Below are 20,585 nucleotides of genomic sequence, written 5' to 3'. Positions count from 1 at the left end.
AAAAAAAGATTTTCTTTTATCTTTATTTATGTATGCCACAGAAGCCAGAAGAGGGTGAGAGGGTATTAGATTCTCAGGAGCTAGGGTCACAGGCTGTTGTGACGTATCCTGTGTGTGTGCTATGAATCCAACCCCAGTCCTCTGTAAGAAGAGCAAATGCTTCTAACTGCTGAACCTTCTCCCTAGCACCAACACCCTGGATTGAGCCATAAAATCGTGAGCTATGACAAAGCGATTGTGCCTCAAGCCACTTAATTTTGAAATAGCTTGTTGATGCAGCAATAAAACCTGGACCAGCATCTCCCCTCCCCAAACCACACACACACACACACACACACACACACACACACACACACACACCACCTACACATATACATACTACATCCCACACACACATATACACCCCTACACTTCTCAAACATCCTCCATCACACATACACACTGCCGCACGCTCCCCACAATCACACCACATAATACACTACCCCCACCCCATTCCACAAATATATGCACCACACCACACCACACCATACCATACCACACCATACCACACCACATCACACCATACATACATGCACCACCCACAAACACACATACACCTCTTTCTCTCTCTCTCTCTCTCTCTCTCTCTCTCTCTCTCTCTCTCTCACACTCACACACACACACACACACACACACACATACACAGCACATCTCTCTAACCCTCCATAAATGCACGCACTTAGAGAGACAGACACACAGTAAGGTCCCCAGCCCCCACCGTATTCGCAAACGCTCTGTGGTCTTCCTCTGACCTAGTAGCGCAGTGCTGTCTTCACACTTTCCAGGGCGGGAAGTGCTCACACCCAGAGAGGAGACAATGGCCCCTCATCAAGCAGCTGAGACTGTTGTTTGGGAATCTTTCTCATTTGAATTCTCCCCAAGAATCAGGACGAGTAATTTCATACGGAAATGCATAAAAAACAATAATTACTGTGGTTGTGGCATAGTAAACATTTCCGCCAAGTGGGTCCTTCGTGTCCTCTGCATCCTTCGGCACGGCTATGCATCTGCTCTTGCTTCGCGCCTACAGCCCAAGAGCTGGGATGAGGGGTAGACGCCCCCAGGAAGACATGGAATGTACTGGATAAAGGGAAGGAGGCTTTTTGGGGGGAGGTCTCCGAGTCTCTATCCAAGAGCTGAGAAAGGTTACCTTAGGCCCAGCCTCCAAACGCCCTGTACCACTAGTTGTCTGGGCCATGTGGATGCCAGTCTGGGTGACATGTGCCTTCCTGTGTATGTGTGCTCATGATGGGTGTGAGACAGTGGGAGTGGAAAGTTAGGTTATGGGTGTGGCCATATGTGAATGTAGCTATGGCAATGAATACCCATGTGGTAATGTGTGGCAGTGTGTATATGCACGTCTCTGGTGACTTCATAGGCCAATGGATACACACACACATGAGAATATATATGTGTGTATGTGTGTGTGTGTGTGTGTGTATGTATGTGTGTGTGTTTGTGTGTATATGAGGGTGGCTGGAATGGGGGAGACCTGGATTTGTGCCTCAGCTCAGGACTGAATGGTCCATTAACTTGTCATGGGTGGCAGAACAAATGTATTCATACATATACTCACATGCATGTGAGAGTGCATGTATGTGTGCACATGCATGCCACAGGGACTGTGTGGACCACATATATTGGCAAGAAGCTGTGATTTTGTTGCAGTGTGAAAGGGTAGTATACAATTTGCCTGTAGGTGAAGGTCATTTCCAAGGTCAGGCAGGAGGTGCTTAATCCTAACCATTCAAACACCATTTCTGGGCATCAGTATTGTAGATCCAGGGAGGAGCAAGACAGGGAAGACCCTGCACTGTTGGAACTGTAATCACATAGCAAGGACAGAGAGGAGCTAATATCATATCCTAATAATTATACCATCGTAAGTTCCAGGAGTTGCTATGAAGGCAAAGAACCCATGGCTGTTTGGGACCCCACTGTTCTGATGTAGCTTGAACAGATCAAAGCTAAAGAGGGTTTCTCTGAAGAAGTCACACTAGACTGAGGCGGGGACCAGGCAGCAGAGAGGTGGGAGACAGTGTGGTGGGTAAGGACAAAGGGGACAGCACATACAACCTCTGAGGTGTCACAGAGCAAGTTCCCGTGAGGAAACACAGGAGAGGCAGGGTGGGAGATCAAAGGGAACACCAGCTCTCTGGGGCCTTCTAGGACAGGCAAAGGTTTGCTCCTGAGGTGAGCATATGGGCTGTGCCAAGGGCCTGCCATCAGGCTGCAGAGTGAGTTAAGGAAGCAGGCTGCGGATGTGGTCCCCAGGGCAGCGGTGAAGCAAGAAGAAGGGAAGAGGGTGCAGGAGCATCGCTGGGTGAGAACCAACAGCCATGGATGAGGGGTGGTTCTAGAAGTGAGACAGGCATTCGAGAGACTCTCAGGTCGGGTCCAGCTCCAGTTTGCCACAAGAGCCAGGGGTGAAGAGGGTTCAGCAATAGGAACACCAGCTCCAGAGGTAGGAGGATTCAAAATGCTCTTGTGCACAAGTTGGGCTGGGCACTCATACATGTGCAAACCCCCAGAGGCTGGAACAGACCAAAATCTGGGAGACAGGGACTGAAGCAGAGGGGAGTAGAGATGTGTATGTGTGTGTGTAATTCAGGTGACAGATCTGAGAGGGGGGTCAACTTTCATTGCCTTAAGTGTAACATGCAGAGTAGGTGCAGTGAACCGAACTCAACATTGCTTCGAGGTATACACACTTCTAACTGCACACACTACTCATGGCAGCAATTCCTATAAGGGGCCAAAAGGCAGAGTCAGCTCAGTGTCACCCGTGGACAAACTGTGGCCTTTGGGTGCAATATAATATCACTCAGCTTTAGGAAGGTAGGACATTCTCATATCTGCTCTCACATGGAGGACACTTGAGGATGCTGAATAAAAGAAGCCAGTTACCTGGGGTGGAGAGAAGGCTCAGTTGTGAGGGGCACTGGCTGCTAGAGGACCTGGGTTCAATTCCCAACACCCACATAGCAGCTCACAACTGCCTAAAACTCCCATTTCAGGGGGTTTGACACCCTAACACAGACATATATGTAGACAAGAACCTCAGCGTATATTAAAAAAAATCTTTAAATGAAAAATAAAAAGTCAGACATAAAAAATGACAAAGCCAGGGCCAGGATTTGGCACACAAACCCTTTGTCACACAAACACGAGGACCTATGTTTGGATCCTCAGCACCCACACAAAGCATCTATAACTGCAGTGCCCTAATGTTGAGGTGGGAGTCGGAGGCAGGGGAATTCCCAGAAGCTTAAGGAGATGCTAGCGTGGCGTACACAGCAAAGAACAAGAGACTCTGTTATTCTGCCTTCTCTAAGGTTGTCCTCTGACCCCCGAGCATGCACATTGAAGCACATCTGTGCCTGTATTTCAATACATGAACACAAACACAGAGAGAGGGCAGGGGGAGAGACAGACAGACAGATAGACACACACACACACACACACACACACACAGAGAGAGAGAGAGAGAGAGAGAGAGAGAGAGAGAGAGAGAGAGAGAGAGACTGAGGAATGAGAGCAAAGGGGAGGGGGAGGGAGGGGGAGGGAGAAAGAGTACGAGCAAGCTCAAGAGTGAGAGCACAGAATGCTTCCATTCACATGGAAGATCGACTGTCATCAGATTCATAGAGAGCTGAACACAGGGCTCCAGGGGCTGGGGGGGAGGGCACAGGGAGTCATTGTCCCAGGGATGGCATTGGAGCGGGGGCTATGTTAATGTTCAGGAGATGGATGGTACAGATGGTTGTATAACAACGCGAACACACTTAATGCCACTGAATTACACAATTAAAACTGGCAAATTGTATGTTATGATATCGTAACACAATTAAAAAAACTAAGATCCCAGGCTGTGGAGCCAGCTATTTTGCTATCATTTCTTGGATGTGCAGCGTAAGGAGGAGGGATAATTAGCAGAGCAAAATGCAGGCGTTTGCTCCAGTCAGATGCCACCTCCTAAGTCAAAACTATACTTTGAATTCTAATAAGAATGACTAACCCCGCCTAGGAGAGGTGGAAAGAGAGAGTCAGGATCGGCTGGGTTTTGGAGCCTGAATAGAAGTCTTCAAGGAAGATAACTCAGAAGGAAAAAAGCCAGACAAGCAAGAAGAAATAGACTTTGGGTGAGAAGTGAAATCCTAGCTCACTCATTAGCTGCGTGAGCTAAGCATACTGCTCTGCCCTCAGCCTATATATTATGTTTAATGGAACAAAGAATGCTGAAGGGTTGCTGCAGAGATCGGCCAAGGGGCTTGTGCAGTGTCTGCTAGACCAAGGGTTCAATACGCGGTGAGCAAAAGTTCTTGCTCATGGGTGTATTTGTGTTCCGAATTCAGAGGCCAGCCAAGGGCAGACATGATTGCAATGTGGTTAGGGATTCTGTAGGCTCAGTCAAGTTCACGGGAGGGCAGAGGCTTTCCCGGCCCACCCTCGGCTTGCTGCACTCATTGCTTTGACCAGTTTGTGATGATTAATTAATTAAGCAGAAGGTCTGGGTCTCTCAGCTGGCTCTGTGGAGAGGTGCGGCTGAGGAGGGAGGTCTCTGGAACCTTCCCTGTCTGCTGTTCCCAAGAATGAGCACCAGGACCCTGAGAGACTCCGGGGCAGAACTCCAGGGAAGCTCCTTGTACTCTGTGTTCCTCCTGTCAGTATTTGTATTTAGCAGTCAGAGGCTGACAGGGTGGCAGCATGGTTAGGAATCCCACAGGCTCCGTCAAGTTCATGGGGCTCTGACCCAGCCACATCCTCCCTGAGGTGACCTTAGGGATATCACAAGAAACATCACTGCTCTGAGCTTTGATGTTCCCATTGGTCCTGTGGGGACTGCAGGCTGCCAGGGCTGGGTAAGTTTAGATGAACGAATAGCTCCGTAGGACCCTTGGCTGCTTTTGGGGACAGCATGACAGTGAAGGTGACTTTTGGAGGCTCACTGGAGTCCTCGAAAGGCTTTAATCCTTTTGATGGCCCAGGCTCATTACCGCCAAGGACCGGGTCTGGAGGGTCTTTGTCAGCTCTTGGTTCACTCGAGGATTCAAGCCCAGGTCTTAAAGCAGGCGCTGCAGCTGGAAGTGGCTAATGTAGAAGCCCTGAGAGTAGAGCTTGTGGTCTCACAGCCTCGACCTCTTCCATGGGGTTCACGGAAATACCTTTTTTCAGACTCTGGACCAGACCCCCTGAAGCAAGTTTGGGGGCACCCCTCAAAGCGGGTGCTGATATTTGAAGTCAGATCCTCTGCCAACACTCCGCCCTCTTGTGCACTCTTGGAGCTGCCCCTGTGTCCCAGCTGAGAGGGTTGGCAGCAGGAGGCACAGCCTAGTCTCTCTGTGACTATGGCATGGGAGGGGGGTCTCTTTCCTCAGCCTCAGCAGCAGGGTGAATGCCAGGGATATGCATAGCTCATTAGCTCTTCTCTGGGCTTCAATCCCTCTTAATTAGTTTTGCAAAAATTATTCATTTAAAAAAAACCCTTTAAATTCATTACAAATCAAACACGGGTCCTTGCTAAGTCTGTATGTGTAAGTGTGTGTTTGTGAATGAATGTATATGAAGGTATGAGTTCATATGTGTACGTGCCTATGTATGGAGGTCAGAGGTCAACCTTGGGTGTTGTACACTTGGCTTGGAATCTGCCAGTTAAGCAAGGCTGGCTGCCCAGCAAGTGTCAGGGAATGTGTCTGTTTCTACCTCCCCAGCCCTGGGATTATAGGCAAATACCAGCATGCCTGATTTCTTTTTTTTAATGTGGGTTCTGGAATTGAACTCAGATCCTTGGGAGAACTTTGCTGACAGGACTATCTTGCCAGCCGCACGTCCTTGCTGACTGTGTGGGTATAGGCGAATGTACATTTGTACCCACATCCCAGAGTTTTGGCTTATTCAGGTCCCTGAGCCCAGGACCCACTTCACAGGGTCCCAGCTGACAGTCTTGATGACAAGGGTGGACTATGGTAGATTGGTCCTGGCAGCTGAGCAGCCAGGGAGACAGCAGTGGCCATTAGTGGTAAGGACATAATAAGGCCAGTGTCTGGTCCAGTCTGAGGACTGGAAGAGACTGTCAGGATCCCCTTACATGTCTCATGCTCTCTGATCCCCAGTATCTCTAGGCATTAGATCTCCTGTAGATGTAAGGATGTATAGGTTAAGATGTATAGGTTGTAAGCTGTCTGATATGGGCGCTGAGAACCGAACTCAGGTCCTTTGCAAGAGCAGCAAGTGCTCTTACCTGCCCACCCATCCCTCCAGACTTCTTTATTCTATATCTCCTGGTCCGGTGTCTCTAATCCTCAGAACTCTGGGTTGAAATCCTCAGGCTTCCCTCCCAGGAGAAGCTAGCAAGAGAGCTGACTGAAGGCTGGGGCTGGGGGTGTCCAGAGATCTCAGCCCTAGAGTGTGGACCAGCTCCCTTTCCTCTGCCAGCATCTCCATCCTCCCTGGGTGCCTTCCCTGCTGGGAGCAGCCCCATTTGGAGCCAAGTAAATTTATGGCATAATTCCGCATGGAAATGCATGGAAATACTGCCAATTACCATCAAGGCAGAAGGGGAGGCTGCATCTCCCATGCCCTCCTTGGCCTGCTGTCTGCTGGCTCCCAGCCTCCCTGAAACCACAGGGAGCTAGGAGCCAGCCTGCATGGCCCGGATTATCGGAGTGGGACATTTGTATAAAACTCTTGATTCGTCTCACCTGGCCCTGCTGGTTTGTGGCAGGAAGGGCTCCTTCACATTAAACTTGAGCAGATCTGGAAAATGTCATTCCCCAGCCTCAGCAAAGCCGACAGCTGATGCGATTTATCTGACTGCGGATCAGTTCATCAAACTTGGGTAGGACTCAGCCGCTGGAAAGACTGGGGTGTGTGGGGGTGTGTGTGGGGGAAGTCTGATACAATCGGGCCTGTTTAAAATGCAAAGGCTCAGGAGATTTAGGAAATGCTGTAAGGAGAGGCTTGGAGTGGTGGTGGTGAGGAGTGTTTAGCAGGCACCAAGCCAAGCTGGAGGTGGTGGGGGCACCAGCTGGCCAAATTCCTTCATCGAAGACATCGGAAGCAAGAGAGTGGGAGCTGTGTACTCTTAGCGTTCGCTCTATGCTGGCCACATGTGCTGGGAGAGCCTTGTCCTGTCCACAGAGGAAGCAAGCTCTGTGTGCTTCTGAAGGGTTGGGGTAAGAGCAATGTAAAGTCCTGACCCATCTCTGAAAACCTCAGTCTAAGAAAAGAGGCAGGCAGAGATACAGGAGTATGGACGGTCATGGCATCCATGACAGGGTTGTGTGAGAGTCTCAAGGTGTTGGTAAGAGATCAGGGTGGGAGAGGGTCATGGCAAAGCACTTGGACCCTGGGCCCTGTGGTCAGATGAGCTTGGGCCAAACCTGGGTCTTTCTCATTTGTTTGCCAGCTGTGTGTCCTTGGGTGAGACTTGTCCCTTCTCTGGTCCTCACTTGTGAGATGGAGAAACGATTGCTCCCAAGAGGAGGATGGATAAACACTGTATATACAATACTTGGCATACTGTAAGTGGTTAGGGGTGTCTGGGGGAGGGTCACATAAACAGGAATCAGTTAAGGCTGGGGAGGAAATGGTGAGGCTTTGACAGATGGGAGCGACGCCATCTTCATAGACAGATGAAGGAATGGGTCTTGATAGTGAGGAGGGACAGGCATGGGATCTGGCTGTCTGATGTCACGGTTGCCACCACAGCTCCTGAGGGGGCAGAAGGGGAGGTCCCCAGGATGGAGTGCCAGGCAGGGGCTTATCTCTGAAGAACAGCTCCGTCTCCTCTGCCATAGCGGCCTCTCTACCCCTCCCCCTTTCTTCATATGGATTCTCTCCTTCCATGAGTGTTTAATCCTTTGGCCCAAGCTGGGTTAGCTGGGTTAGAGACCAATTTCCTGCCACCAGTCAGCAGTGGTCAGCATTGAGACCCGATGGGGAAGAAGGGACTCTGTGTTATCCCTTTGGGGTAAAGGGTTTTATCCTGGTTGTCCCAGGCTGCCCTCTGTCCCTTCAGTCAGCTATGCTCCCAGAAAAGTGGGGGAGTGATGGGATTCTAGTTCCTGGATAGAGAAAGAGCCAGAGCTGGGATGGGGTGGGAAGGGCTGGAATGGAAGGAGTGTGTGGGAGCCAGGGGGAGGGGAATGGAAGGGGGAGGATGATGGGAGGGGGAGGAGGACAGAAGGGGGAAGGGGAGGGACTGTGTGGGCAGGATCCCCTAAAATAGGTCATTGATATTCGTGATCCATCTTACTCATGACAGAGCAGGAAGACAGAGGCCCATGGGGGACACTGAGGCAGCAGCTCAGGGAGCACCAGGAAACAGTACATTGAGGCATGGCTCTGGCTGTGGCAGGGCTAGAGCTCTCTCCAGGCTTTCAGTTTAGGGGTGCAGGCTATTGGGTACCCTCAGCCTGGGCTGGAACACTCTCACTTCAGAGGCCTAGGGTGACTCTGGAGGGCAGCCTACCTACTCCAAGAGGTCAAGCCTTTGGGTTGGGCACCATTTTCAGGGGCTCTTCACGTTCCTCTCACTTTAGCTAGACACGAAGCTGCAATTAACTGGAAACTTATTATATGCCAGACTGTGGGCCAGCACTTAACATATATTAATTTATGTAAGTTTTTATCAACTTGAAGAGACAGACTTGAGGAAAATTAACTCTTCTTTCCCCCTGAGCACATGGGCTCTGAGTGGCTGGATAATTGCTCAAGGTCTTATTTCAAAGTCACCTCTACAGAAAATCCTAGCTTGGTGCTGAGGCCATGGCTCAGCGTGGAAAGTGCATTTGGCATAAACATGAGGATCCAAGTTCAGAACCCGGGACGCCTGCAAAAGCTAGGGGTGGCCATGCACTTAGGCCATGCACCAAGGGTGTAGAGGTGTAGAGACAGGCAGATCCTGGGGTTCATTGCCAGCCAACCTAGCTGATGGATTTGGAGAGAGAGAGAGAGAGAGAGAGAGAGAGAGAGAGAGAGAGAGAGAGAGAAAGAGAGAGAATGAGAATACTGGGGTCAACCTCTGACCTTCATGTACATGTGCAAGTGCATACACCACACATACACACAGAGGTACAGACACATAGATACATACACAGAGAAACACAAACACAGACACACAGACAAAGACACACAGATACACAGACACACAGACTCAGGACTCAGACACACACACAGACATAGATACACATACAGAGACACACAGGCACACAAATGTACACACATACACACACAGACATAGACAAAGACACACAGACATAGACACATACAAAGACATACAGACACATACACAGACATAGACACACACAGATATACAGTTACACAGACACAGACAGACAGACAGACAGAGAGACACACAGAATCTTACCATCACCTTTTCTTTTAGTCCCTCTCTCTCTCTTCCATCCCCACCCTACCCCCCAGGCTTCTCTGCCTTTGGCTGTGTTTTCTTTTTGAGTTGTTTATCTGCCTTCCAGTTAATGTGGAAGCTCCTTGGCCCAGGCTTTGCCATCCCATTTCCGCAGTGTCTCCAACAAGGAATCCGTTTGTTGAATGAATGAGAATGAATGAATGAATGCATGAATGAATGAGTGACTGAGTACTGCCTGGCTAATACTGACAGCAAGGATTCCAACCAGGTGTCTGTTTCCAAAAATCGCTACCTGCTCACAGCCATTGGGGACTGACAAGGGGCCTTGCCACTGTCAAGGGCAAAACAGGCGAGAGGGACAGAAGCTTACAGAATGAATAGCATTAAATCAGAGAGGCAAGAATATAGACCCCAGTCCCTCCTGCAGTTAGCGAACAGAAACAGTGACCCTTTTAGTACTGGCACAGGGGGAGGGTGGGGAGGACTGTTCCCAGCTCTTCACCTCTTGGGACTGAGACCTGGGAGGAATCTGCTATCTGCCTGGAGAGGCAGTTAGGAACCTGTGCAGCATGCAGAGGCTGGCTGGGGCCTCTGCAAGGCTGGGCGCTGCGCCCTGAGTTCAGACATCCATTAGGATTTGGGGCAGGGGGAGGGGTTCTATTTGTCTGGGAATGACAGGGACCAGGGAGAAGGGCTTGTGGAGATGAGTGGCGGCAGAGATAAGCCTGATGTGTGACTTCTGACGCTTGGTTGGTTTGAAAATGAGTCCCGGGCCCAGATACGGGATTGACAGTGGGATCAGAGAGGGGCTGTTTAGCTTTCTGCCTTCTGACTTTGAAAGGGGGTCACTGGAGGAGGAGACTGGGTCCTAGTGCCAGAGGGATGAGCTGGCTGGGCCAAAGGTCACCTTGACTAAGCTGCTGGGGACACGGGCTTCTGAGATGCTACCTCAGTGTATCTGGGCAGGTCTTTGTTTTTCAAAGCCAGAGTGCTTGCTGCTGGTGCCAGCCATTTATTTGTCCAACTTCCACATACCTGTTTTCATGTCCCCTCTGCCCTCTTCCCTTATATGCAGAGAGCTGCGGGCCCTTTGTCCTGCTGGGAGCCACGAGCAGGGAGAAGGACGGGGCTATGCATTTCAGCTCTTGTCCTCTGCAAAGGTCCAGGACACATTCCTTCTCTGGCCATTCAGGTCTGGTTAATGTCAGCTGCCTACTACTCCCTTGGCCTGAGCGCCCGTGCTGTACCCTGTTGACATCCTGGGTGCTATGCTGTCCTTGGTTGACATCCTGGGTGCTCTGCTGTCCTTGGTTGACATCCTCAAGTCACACTCTGGCCACACTCTGTTGACAGATGTACCAATTTTGGTTGAATTTGAATGTGACACATGCTTCCTGCTGGGATCATTACAGACTTATCACTTGTCTTTGAAGTTGCGCTAAGTGTCCCTTTGCTTTTGTCGTGTTTGGGCGTGGCAGACCCAGGGATACACTGATTCCCACAAGTCTCATTCTCCAACTTCCTCTTGGGTCACCACCTCCAGGGTTGTCACGCTCTTGGCTCTCTCTGGTTTCTAGGTCAGCCTCTCATTGCCAATCAACCTTGAGCTCCCAGAGAGGCAAGCTTATCTCACTGAGGTGGAGGCCACAGGCAACCATCCGGTCAGCCAGTACCTGCAGGCCTCCTGCTCCTCGCTCATCTCTGGTTTGGGTTTGATCTTAGTGATCTAGAGGTGATGGAGGGGCAGTCCAAGCATGAACCATGAGCGCTGCTCCCTCTGCTAGGAGCTGAGGAAGCCATTCCAAAGTGCAGGCCGAAGCTGTGCAGGCCATGGAGGCTGCTGGGCCCCCAGGAAGATCCCGAATCAGCCCTGTGGAGCTGAATGATCAGGGTTCTACCCACATGAGCCCCTCTCGATGTATGACTTCCAGGGGGAATTGCTTTATAGCAGCTGGGGCAAAGACTCACCTATGAATGCCACTAGGAGCGTCTGGAGCCTGTACCTCTTCTGTATTCCTCCGGAGTAGAACTTCTGCTTGGGCCTTTTCACTATGCCCTGCAGCTCTAAATGAAAACAGTAGAAACTTGTATAGCGATAGAAATAGAAAAAGCTGCTTCCACAGTATCCTTCAAAGCCCACAGAGAAGCGGGGAGGCAGGCTTGCCACCTGAGTTTCTTTTCTTTTTTTTTTTTTGGTTTTTCGAGACAGGGTTTCTCTGTATAGCCCTGGCTGTCCTGGAACTCACTCTGTAGACCAGGCTGGCCTCGAACTCAGAAATCCACCTGCCTCTGCCTCCCGAGTGCTGGGATTAAAGGCGTGCGCCACCACGCCCGGCGCCAGCCACCTGAGTTTCTAAAAACATTAATTTATGACTGTGTAAGTTGGTCCAGTCTTGGGGCCAAGGATGAGTCCCATCACTGGGGGGTTAGGGCCTAGGGAGGAGGCACAATAGAGTCAACTCAGCTTTTTCCTCCTCTTTTCTCAGGGCCTCATGCTTCTCATCAGAAGAATGGGGAAAGTGACAATATGGTGACCAGCAGAGGTGCCAGCACTCAATACATAGAGATCTCGAGGCAGTGATGTCTCTTAGCATCCTTGGTTGTCAGGAAGGACTGGGATGCTCAAAGAGAAGTGAGTTGTTCGGGTCTGTGGAGTCTACAAGAGGAAATCACATTCAGGCCTGTCTAGTCTCAGAGTTCTTACACCGTCTCTGTCCCAATCCATACTCCTGTTGTCAGCTCTGCACTGGGGCCGTGGGACAGGCTAGGGTCTATTTCACATGATGCCTGTTGCTTAGCATGGAGATAGGTCCCCATGGTGGGGATGGCTGTCACTCTGAAGACAACGAGGCAGAGCTAGCTTTGGGAGGACACAGTTAATGATCTGCCCATGTCCCCAAGGTGCCCTATAATCTTGTAGCACCTTCATTCTGGGACTATGGGCTTGGTCCTGTAGGTTGCTTTGGACAATGGGTCAGTAATAAATCTGCTAGAAGGCCAGGGCTGTTGTGGTTTGAACGGAAAGTACCTGCTTGTGTTTTACCTGGCTTGTGTTTTGAAATCTTCCTCCGGAGCTCCTGGTGCTGTCTGAGGACTCTGCCGATCTTTTGGGAGGCGTGGTTTTCTGAGGGGCTCACTAGGGGGTGATGCCCAGTCCTGCTTCATGTCCTGATGTGATGTGCTCTCTGCCCCACGCTTCTCTTGCCACAGACTGAGCTTCTGTGCCAAGCCTCTCTCACCACAGTGGACTGAAGACCCTGCAACAGCCAGAAGTGACCGTCACCTCCTTTGGCTATTTCTATCAGGTATTGTGGTCCCCATGACATAGAGTAGCTAGCCCATATATGTTCTGACTCTATAGCCCAGGCCCAGTCCAGAGCAGGCACACACAGTTTATCACTGGCAAGAGCCACTTGGTAGGTTAGAAGGTCACCAGGCCAGGCTCTCTCTTAGCCTGTCCCGCTCCCTGTCCTTGGCTTCACCACAGCTCCTAGAAGCTGGCTCTGGTTCTCAGGACCACACACCAAAGCTCTTCTTTCTAGAACAAATCACTTGAGTGTCTTCTTCCCTTCCCCCCGTCCCTCCAACTGTCCCTAGATCGTGCCCTCCTGTGGTTCCAGTTGGGCCTTGCCAGAGCCCCACTGGTCTTGGGCCATCCCCACCACTCAGACCCAAGGACTGCTGGACATGGGTACCTGGACCCCAGGCCTGTCTCCTCCTAAGGCTGCTGGTAGCAATTACAGTGAATTCCTACATTTGACAGAAGGGTCACTTCGATTTTTTACAATTTAAATTCCATTTAATATTTGAATAAGTAATAAATTCTCATGGTTCAAGGATATCTATAATACAATGTCTCCCTCCACCTCTACCCCCAAGACTCCTAGAGCTCACCCCCAGTTCTGTGTCTTCTTCAGGACAGTGTGGGAAGGTAGAGGCAGGTCTGCGTACACAGTGTTCTGTGCCCAGAGAGTTCTGAACTTTGTTTCTCACAGGACACTGTCTTTTAGAGCAGTGACTCTCAATCTGTCGGTTGTGACCCCCTTGGGGATCAAATGACCCTTTCACAGGGCCACCTAAGACCACTGGGATAGCAGATATTTAATTATAATTCATAACAGTAGTAAAATTACAGTGATGGAGTAGCAACAAAAATAATTTTATGGTGGGGGTGGGTGGTCACCACAGCATGAGGAACTGTATTAAAGGGTCATAGCATTAGGGAGGTTGAGAATCGCTGTTTTAGAGAGAGGGTCCCTCCTACTTTTTTGTTGTTGGAGATACAATTCATATACGATAAAATTCACCCTTTTAAAATCTTGTAGTTTTCCAAAACAAACAAACAAACAAACAAACAAACAAGGCCAGGTGTGGTGGCACACGCCTTTAATCCCAGCACTTGGGAGGCAGAGGCAGGCCGATTTCTGAGTTCAAGGCCAGCCTGGTCTACAAAGTGAGTTCCAGGACAGCCAGGGGCTGCACAGAGAAACCCTGTCTCAAAAAAAAACCCAACCAACCAACCAACCAACCAACCAACCAAAATCTTATAGTTTTAAATGCACACACACCTGGCTGTTTAAAATAAATATAAATATATATATTTACAAGGTTCACTGCCACTGGCTAACATGACACTTTTTGTCACCCCACAAAGACCCCTGCACTCACCAGCAGCCAGTCTCCCCTCTTTGATCTACAGCCCACACAACCACTACCTGTTTTCTGTCTCACTTCATATACATGAAATCATCCACAGGTGATCTCTTGTGTTTGTCTTTATTTTTTTTTAAAGGACTATCTACTTATTCTTATGTATATAAGCACACTATAGCTGTTTTCAGATACACCAGAAGGTTGTGAGCCACCACATGGTTGCTGGGAATTGAACTCAGGACCACTGGAAGAGCCAGTCGATGCTCTTAACCGCTGAGCCATCTCTCCAGGTAGGTATTCGTGTTCTTTAATGTCTTTAAAGCTCAATCACATTGTGGCAGGTGTAAGTACTTTGTTTCATTCCTTTTCATTGCAAAACAATGTCCCATTGCCCGGGTTTACCACACTTGGTTTACCCATTCAACAGTGGATATTTTGTTTCTATGTTTTTACTACTATGAATGGTGCTTCTGTGAACATTTATTTACAAGTTTTGTGTGAACACTTTTTTTCTTTATAAAAGAAAGTGAACATGTTTCTAATTTGAGTATATGCTTAGGGACACCTGGGTAGGTCCTTTCCTCATCCCTTTAAATGGCTTCTTGGTGTCTTGCTGTATGCATACACTGTCAGGACTTAAGGAATCACCTGTTGATGGATAGTTCATTTATCCTAACCATTCTTTCAACTTTCAAGTTCACCAGTTCGCAAGTTTGTTTTTCTTGTGGGTGGAATTAACGGTCCTTCCAAATGCTCCAGGCCTGTCTCCTGTGCTGTGGATTCCTGAGTGCTCTCTGACCATATTTCTACTGAGTTATTGATTTTGTTTTTGTTTTTTGAAAGAGTCAAATGATTTAGTCCAAGCTGGTCTTTAACTCATGGTGATCCTCCTGCCTCATTCTCCTGATTGAGATTACCAGTGCACACTACTAAGTCTGACAATTTATCGATTTGTAATGGCTTTTCATGTACCAGATATATCTCCCAGTTTGTTGTCTTTTACTTATCTTTTAGGCTTATTTACGAATATTTATTTTGCCTACAGGTTTTTTATTACACACCATGCGCATGCAGTGTCAATCGAGAACTGAAGAGGGCACTAGACTCCCTGGAAGTGCAATTACAGATGGTTGTGAGCTACTGCGTGGCCTCTGGAACCTGAACCCAGGCTCTCTTAACATCGGAACCATCGCTCTAGCTCTATCATTTGACTTGTAACTGCTAACACTCACTTCTGCCTTAAAGAAGTTTTTTTTATTTCTATAAAGCCAAATTAGTCTCCCCTGCCCCTTTCTGAGGGCTTTGTCTGAGGATTTCTCACGCATTAAAATTATTGTTCAAACTGTCTCTGTGGTTCCTTTCAGGCTAATTCTTTCATTAAAAACGTTTCAGTCCCTGACCCACCTAGAATTTGCTTTGGTATAAAGTATGACACGGGGATCTAATTTTCTCAATGGCTAATTAGATGTCCTAATGACGTTAATAAATAGTTCATCTTCTCCTCAATGATTTTGTTTTCCACCCCAACTTTATCAAAGTACAACTGATAAATAAACATTATACATTTGGGATGCATAATATATTTTGATTTATGCATACATTATGAGATGTTAGATCAAGTCAATCCATGTATCCATCACCTAATTATTATTATGGTTTAAATATTAAATGTCCCTCACAGGATCATACTTTGAATGCTTGGCCTCAAAGTTCTGTCTTAGCGAGTTCTGTTGGTGGTTCTGTTTTATGGAGTTCTGGAAACTTTAGGAGGCGGGGCCTATGGTCATCCGGACATGTCTTTGTGAGTCTATTCACTGGGACTTCTTCTAATCTTTCACTGTGCTCCCCATCTGCTGGGATGTAAGCAGTGGTCCCCCACCACACACTCCTGCCGCCATGATGCTCTGTTCAAGTGTGAAGGGCCAAGTGTGTGTCAGGTCATGCATGGCCTGAACTCTCTGAAACCCTGAGCCGGAATCCATACTTCTTTCTGTAGATACAATGTAGATATAGTGGGGTGTGTCTCTCAGATATTTTGTCAAAGCAATGAGAAAAACAGCTTTATGATTTGAATGTGAAATATGCCCTGCAGGTACATGCGTTTGAACTCTGGGTCCCTGGATAGTGGTGCTGTACTTTTAAAAGGCTGTGGAAACTTTAGGAGGCAGGGCGTCAGTGTTGGCGATGGACCACTGAGGGGCCAGCCTTGAGGATTATAGTCTGTGTCTCAGGCTGAGCTCTTAGCTTTCCTGTTCTAGTAAGATGTGAGCAAGCTGAGGCAAAAGAGAGCTGCTCCGTAAGCTCCTGCCTCCACAGACAGGGGCAGGTCCACTGCCATGCTTTCCTATCTACGACCTGAGCCAAGTCCTTTCTCCCTTGAGCTGCTTCTCGAAGCTGTCTTAGGCATTTGGGCACAGCAACAAAGGACCGAATACAGCAGCTGATACCCTTACACACATTTTTGGTGGCAAGATCATTTACAATCTGAGCTGGTGAATTCCAGACGACCAAAGAAACCGCTTCATCCAAGTCCAGTTGGTAAGGCCATGAGTTAATTGGGCGTTTCTTCTGGAGCATGAACGGCACTGCGGACACTGTGCCCCACGGTGACACAAAGGGTAGCTCACGCAGGCTACCCACATTTCCAGTTCCCCATACAGCTTATGAGCAGCGGTCTCACCAGAGGCTCTTCCCTCCTCTCATCTCAGGAACCTTGCGAACCTCCTCCCTAATCCAGGATCGACTGTTCTGTTCTAGAAGAAGCAGTTCCACCGTACATATATTATTATTGACTATAGTCACCAGGCTGCACAACCAGAAGTGCTCATCATGCCTAACAGGAGTGTCGCCTCCTTTCCCTGCATCCTCCCTGCATCTCTCAGTCCTGGCAACTAGCGTTCTGCGCTCTGCCGCTGTGAGTTCAATGCTGTTAAATTTTAAGTGTAAGTGAAACCACAGAAGGCTCTCCATGCCTGGCTTATTTTATTTGGCATAATGCCTTCAGGTTCATCCATGTTGCAAATGACAGGATTCCCAGACTCCTATTTCCCAGTGTCTTAAAGCAAGGGTGGTCTCCCCATAAGGTGTTGTGGACTCAATGTAGGGTCTCAAAATATTTGGTGAGAGTTAAAACATTTCTGAACTTGTGGGGACCAACCCTGATTTCAAAATCAAATGTGCAATGAAACCAAGGTATGCAGGGTGCTTGCTTGTGTTGTGTCATGTGACCTCACTGAAGCCGAGGTTCAGCACACCCCACGTGGGCTTTTTGCACTGGGCAGGCCGGCACAGCACGTGGCACCAATGGAGACTGCTTGAGATGCCTTGGCTTATCGTGGAGACTATTCTGTGTTATGAACTGCGGTGTTCTTTACTGAACACGCAGAGCTCTCGGCTCTTGTGCAAAGAGAATGGTTTCATTATAGAGAGCAGGCTTTTAATATTTTCCTACCCCTATTCTTCAGCATGTAAGTATCAAGTTGGTGGTATAGCTTTGGATTATATTGTGTTTGAATGTTTGACTTTAAAAATTGCTGTTTGCGTTGCTGACTCAAATTTCATAAAAAAAAAATCAAATCATGAAATGAATTTTGGCTTGAGGCTGGGACAGACTTTCCAACAGTCTCTGAAGTGGCCCTCAATATACTTCTGCCATTCTGTGCTAGGCCCAAAATGCAAAGCAGTGGTCCCAGCATTGGCAATTATAGATCAATAATACCAATCAACGCTGGAAATGTTCAGGATGCTCCAGGTCCTTCAGCATCAACGTTATTCTTGAATAAGAATAAACCAGCACATGCAAGGCAGTGGCATGCATGCTTGCATCTGTTCTTTAATGCAATGGTAAAATTCTGTACATAGTAAAGAATTGTTTTTAAATAAACTTCATTATGATTTATTCTCAGTAGATGTTTGATTTCTATGCCTGTTTTATATCCCTATATACCCAGAGTCTTATAAAAAGTTCTCAGGTGGAAGGAGGTCGTATGTGGGAAGGAAATTCAGAAACCCTGCTCTATTTAAAGGCTGAGAAGTGATGGAGGCAGCTCAGTTGGTCAAGTGCTTGCTATGCATGCGTGGGCACTGAATAGGACCACCAGCGCTCAGAAACAGTCAGGCATGCCTGGTGTGCACTTTCAATCTCAGAGCTGGGGATGGAGTCACAGGTAGATTCCCGAGGATTGCTGGCCAGCTGGCCTAATCGGGGAGCCTCAGGTCCAGGTGTGAGACTGTCACAAAAACCACAGTGGACACCTCCTGAGGAATGGTGATAGCCAAGGATGACCTCTGGCTTCCACACTGACACACACATACATGCACACCCACACCCACACACACGTGTACTGGCATGCATATATAAAAGCTGACTAGTACTCCATCATGTATGCATTCCATATTTTATTTACCCATCCAGCCACTGACGGACACTCTGTGTGAGTCTACATTCTGGCTACTTGGATCAACGTGAAGGTGCAGATGCTGCTTTGAGAATTTGGTTTCAATATCATTAGATGCAGAAATGCCACATCAAATGGTAGTTCTTTTTAAATTTTTTATGAGGAACTTCTGTGACTTTAATTTTTTTAAACCTTATTTTTAATGATGGATTTTAAATGCTTTAACCTCCCTCTTGGCCCACCACCCACCAGAGGTAGTGGAAAAGAAAGAATACAGGGGGAGTGGACCTGTTTAGAAATGGTTCTTTGGAGCAACTCCTGTCTGTGTTGTCTGGAAATCGACAGTTCAGTTCACAGGAGCTTGATCCACTCGCAAACACTTCATGAATACACCAGTTCAGTCCAGTCGGGGCAGCAAACAGGAGTCAGCAGCAGTGGCACTACCTAGCAGTGACAGCCAGGCCTCAGCCTCTACACAAGTCAGCAGGAGGGACCAGGAAGAACATTAGGAGAAGTTCTCCGCTGAGCCTCTCTCAGGGAAGTAGAGACAAGTGAAGACGTGAGATCCACAAGCCTTGCACAGCTAGCACTATAAGCAAGCCTAGCTCAGCCTCCATCACTGTCTGTCCAGTCCTATTTATACTCACTCAAATATCATGTGTGCCTCAGCCTGTGTCTTGCCTCAGCACATGCATCTGTGTTAGCTGACATCAATCAGCCAGAGTTTGCCCAAGTGGCAAGAAACTGTAGCACGCCATGAGAAGTTTTCTGGTGTCTATCTCTCTATGGAGTTTCAACAAAATGGAGCTCAACTATGCAATGTAAGGCAGACCAATACACGTGTGTCCTTAGCAGAGAATCCTTCATCACGTGTCCTTTCACGTGCTTGCTTTAGCAGAACACCCTTTCTCCTGTGTCTGCTTCAGTGTAAGCTTCCTTCACGAGTCTGCCTTAGCCTCTCACACGTGTGTCGACTTTAATAAAACTCAGCAAAACACCATCCAACCGACTTTCCAAAGAACGCTTAAGTTTCCACTTCACACTTATGTATTGCTTTCCATTCTGATCAGACCGGTCTACGCTCCCCTAGCGTACAAGTGTTCCCTCTTCTCCATGTTCTTGTCAACATTTCTTATTTCTCTAGCAGTCGTGAGGGGCGATCTTACTGTATTTCCCCGAGTGTTTTTTTTTCATGTACCTTTTAGAAACTTGCATATTTTCTGTAGATCCTCGATGATTGCTTTGTGCGCGGGAATGATCATGCTTGTGTATGTGTGAGTGTGCATGTGTGTGGATATGCTCATGTGTGTGTGTGTGTGTGAGAGAGAGACAGAGACAGAGAGAGAGAGAGACAGACAGACAGACAGACATAACCTGAGGGTTGAACTCCAGACCTTGATCATGCTCAGTGCTCTACCACTGAGTCCCACTGCCCTGTCCCTCCTGGGTGATTCCCAGTGCCAGCTTCATCATTAAGGACATCGTCACATGATTTTTGGATTTTTCCATGTTTCCCATTGTGTTCCACTGATGTGCTGCGGCTATGTGTCTACAAGCCGCCACCTTTCTTTGTTGATTATTAAAATTTCAGATATCTTTAAATACCTGATAGGCCTGGCCTCCCCTCTGGTCTCTTAGTTTCAAACATATCCTGCCTGTGTTTGCACACTTATGTATTCCTATGAACTTCAGTGTCATCTCCTGTTATTACAAATTCCTGTCTGTTTTTAGTGAAACAGAAAGGCTGTATGTAGGTTTAATTGGAAGAAGCAGCTTCTTAGAGCCAATTCTCTTCAGTTGAGGTATGAGATGTGTGTGTGTGTGTGTGTGTGTGTATTCCCTACATTCCAGGTATTCTATCTTTTTGGTTGCAATTGTAAATGTCATCTGTTTTTCCCATTACATGCTCCAGCTGGTTGTCATTGTAAAATATGGTGGCCATTGCTTTTTGCATATTAATTTTGAAGCTGGTCACATCACTAAATTTCCATTTTCTTGGTAGTCATGTTTCAGCTCACTCTTTGGGGATGGCATGGATATGTTCATGTCTTCTGGAGATAGTGATAACTTTGCTTTTCTAGTTTACCTGTGGGCTTTCCCCCAAAGGCTTGTGGCTGGACAGG

General features: G+C 48.1%; 1 long non-coding RNA gene across 1 annotated transcript in view; it reads left to right on the top strand.

The window, feature by feature from the left end:
- The window catches only part of LOC110293686, a 35,152-nt gene extending 17,184 nt beyond the window's left edge, over positions 1-17,968 (top strand). Inside the window, exons 3-6 of the long non-coding RNA XR_002377838.2 lie at positions 11,899-12,044; positions 12,623-12,717; positions 14,254-14,355; positions 15,111-17,968. This is a non-coding gene — a long non-coding RNA (uncharacterized LOC110293686). The remainder of the gene's footprint in view (positions 1-11,898; positions 12,045-12,622; positions 12,718-14,253; positions 14,356-15,110) is intronic.
- The last annotated feature ends 2,617 nt before the right edge of the window (positions 17,969-20,585 follow it).

Source organism: Mus caroli, chromosome 4, assembly GCF_900094665.2.
Source record: "Mus caroli chromosome 4, CAROLI_EIJ_v1.1, whole genome shotgun sequence".
Classification (NCBI taxonomy): domain Eukaryota; kingdom Metazoa; phylum Chordata; class Mammalia; order Rodentia; family Muridae; genus Mus; species Mus caroli.
This window is presented reverse-complemented; position numbering and strand designations above follow the sequence as displayed.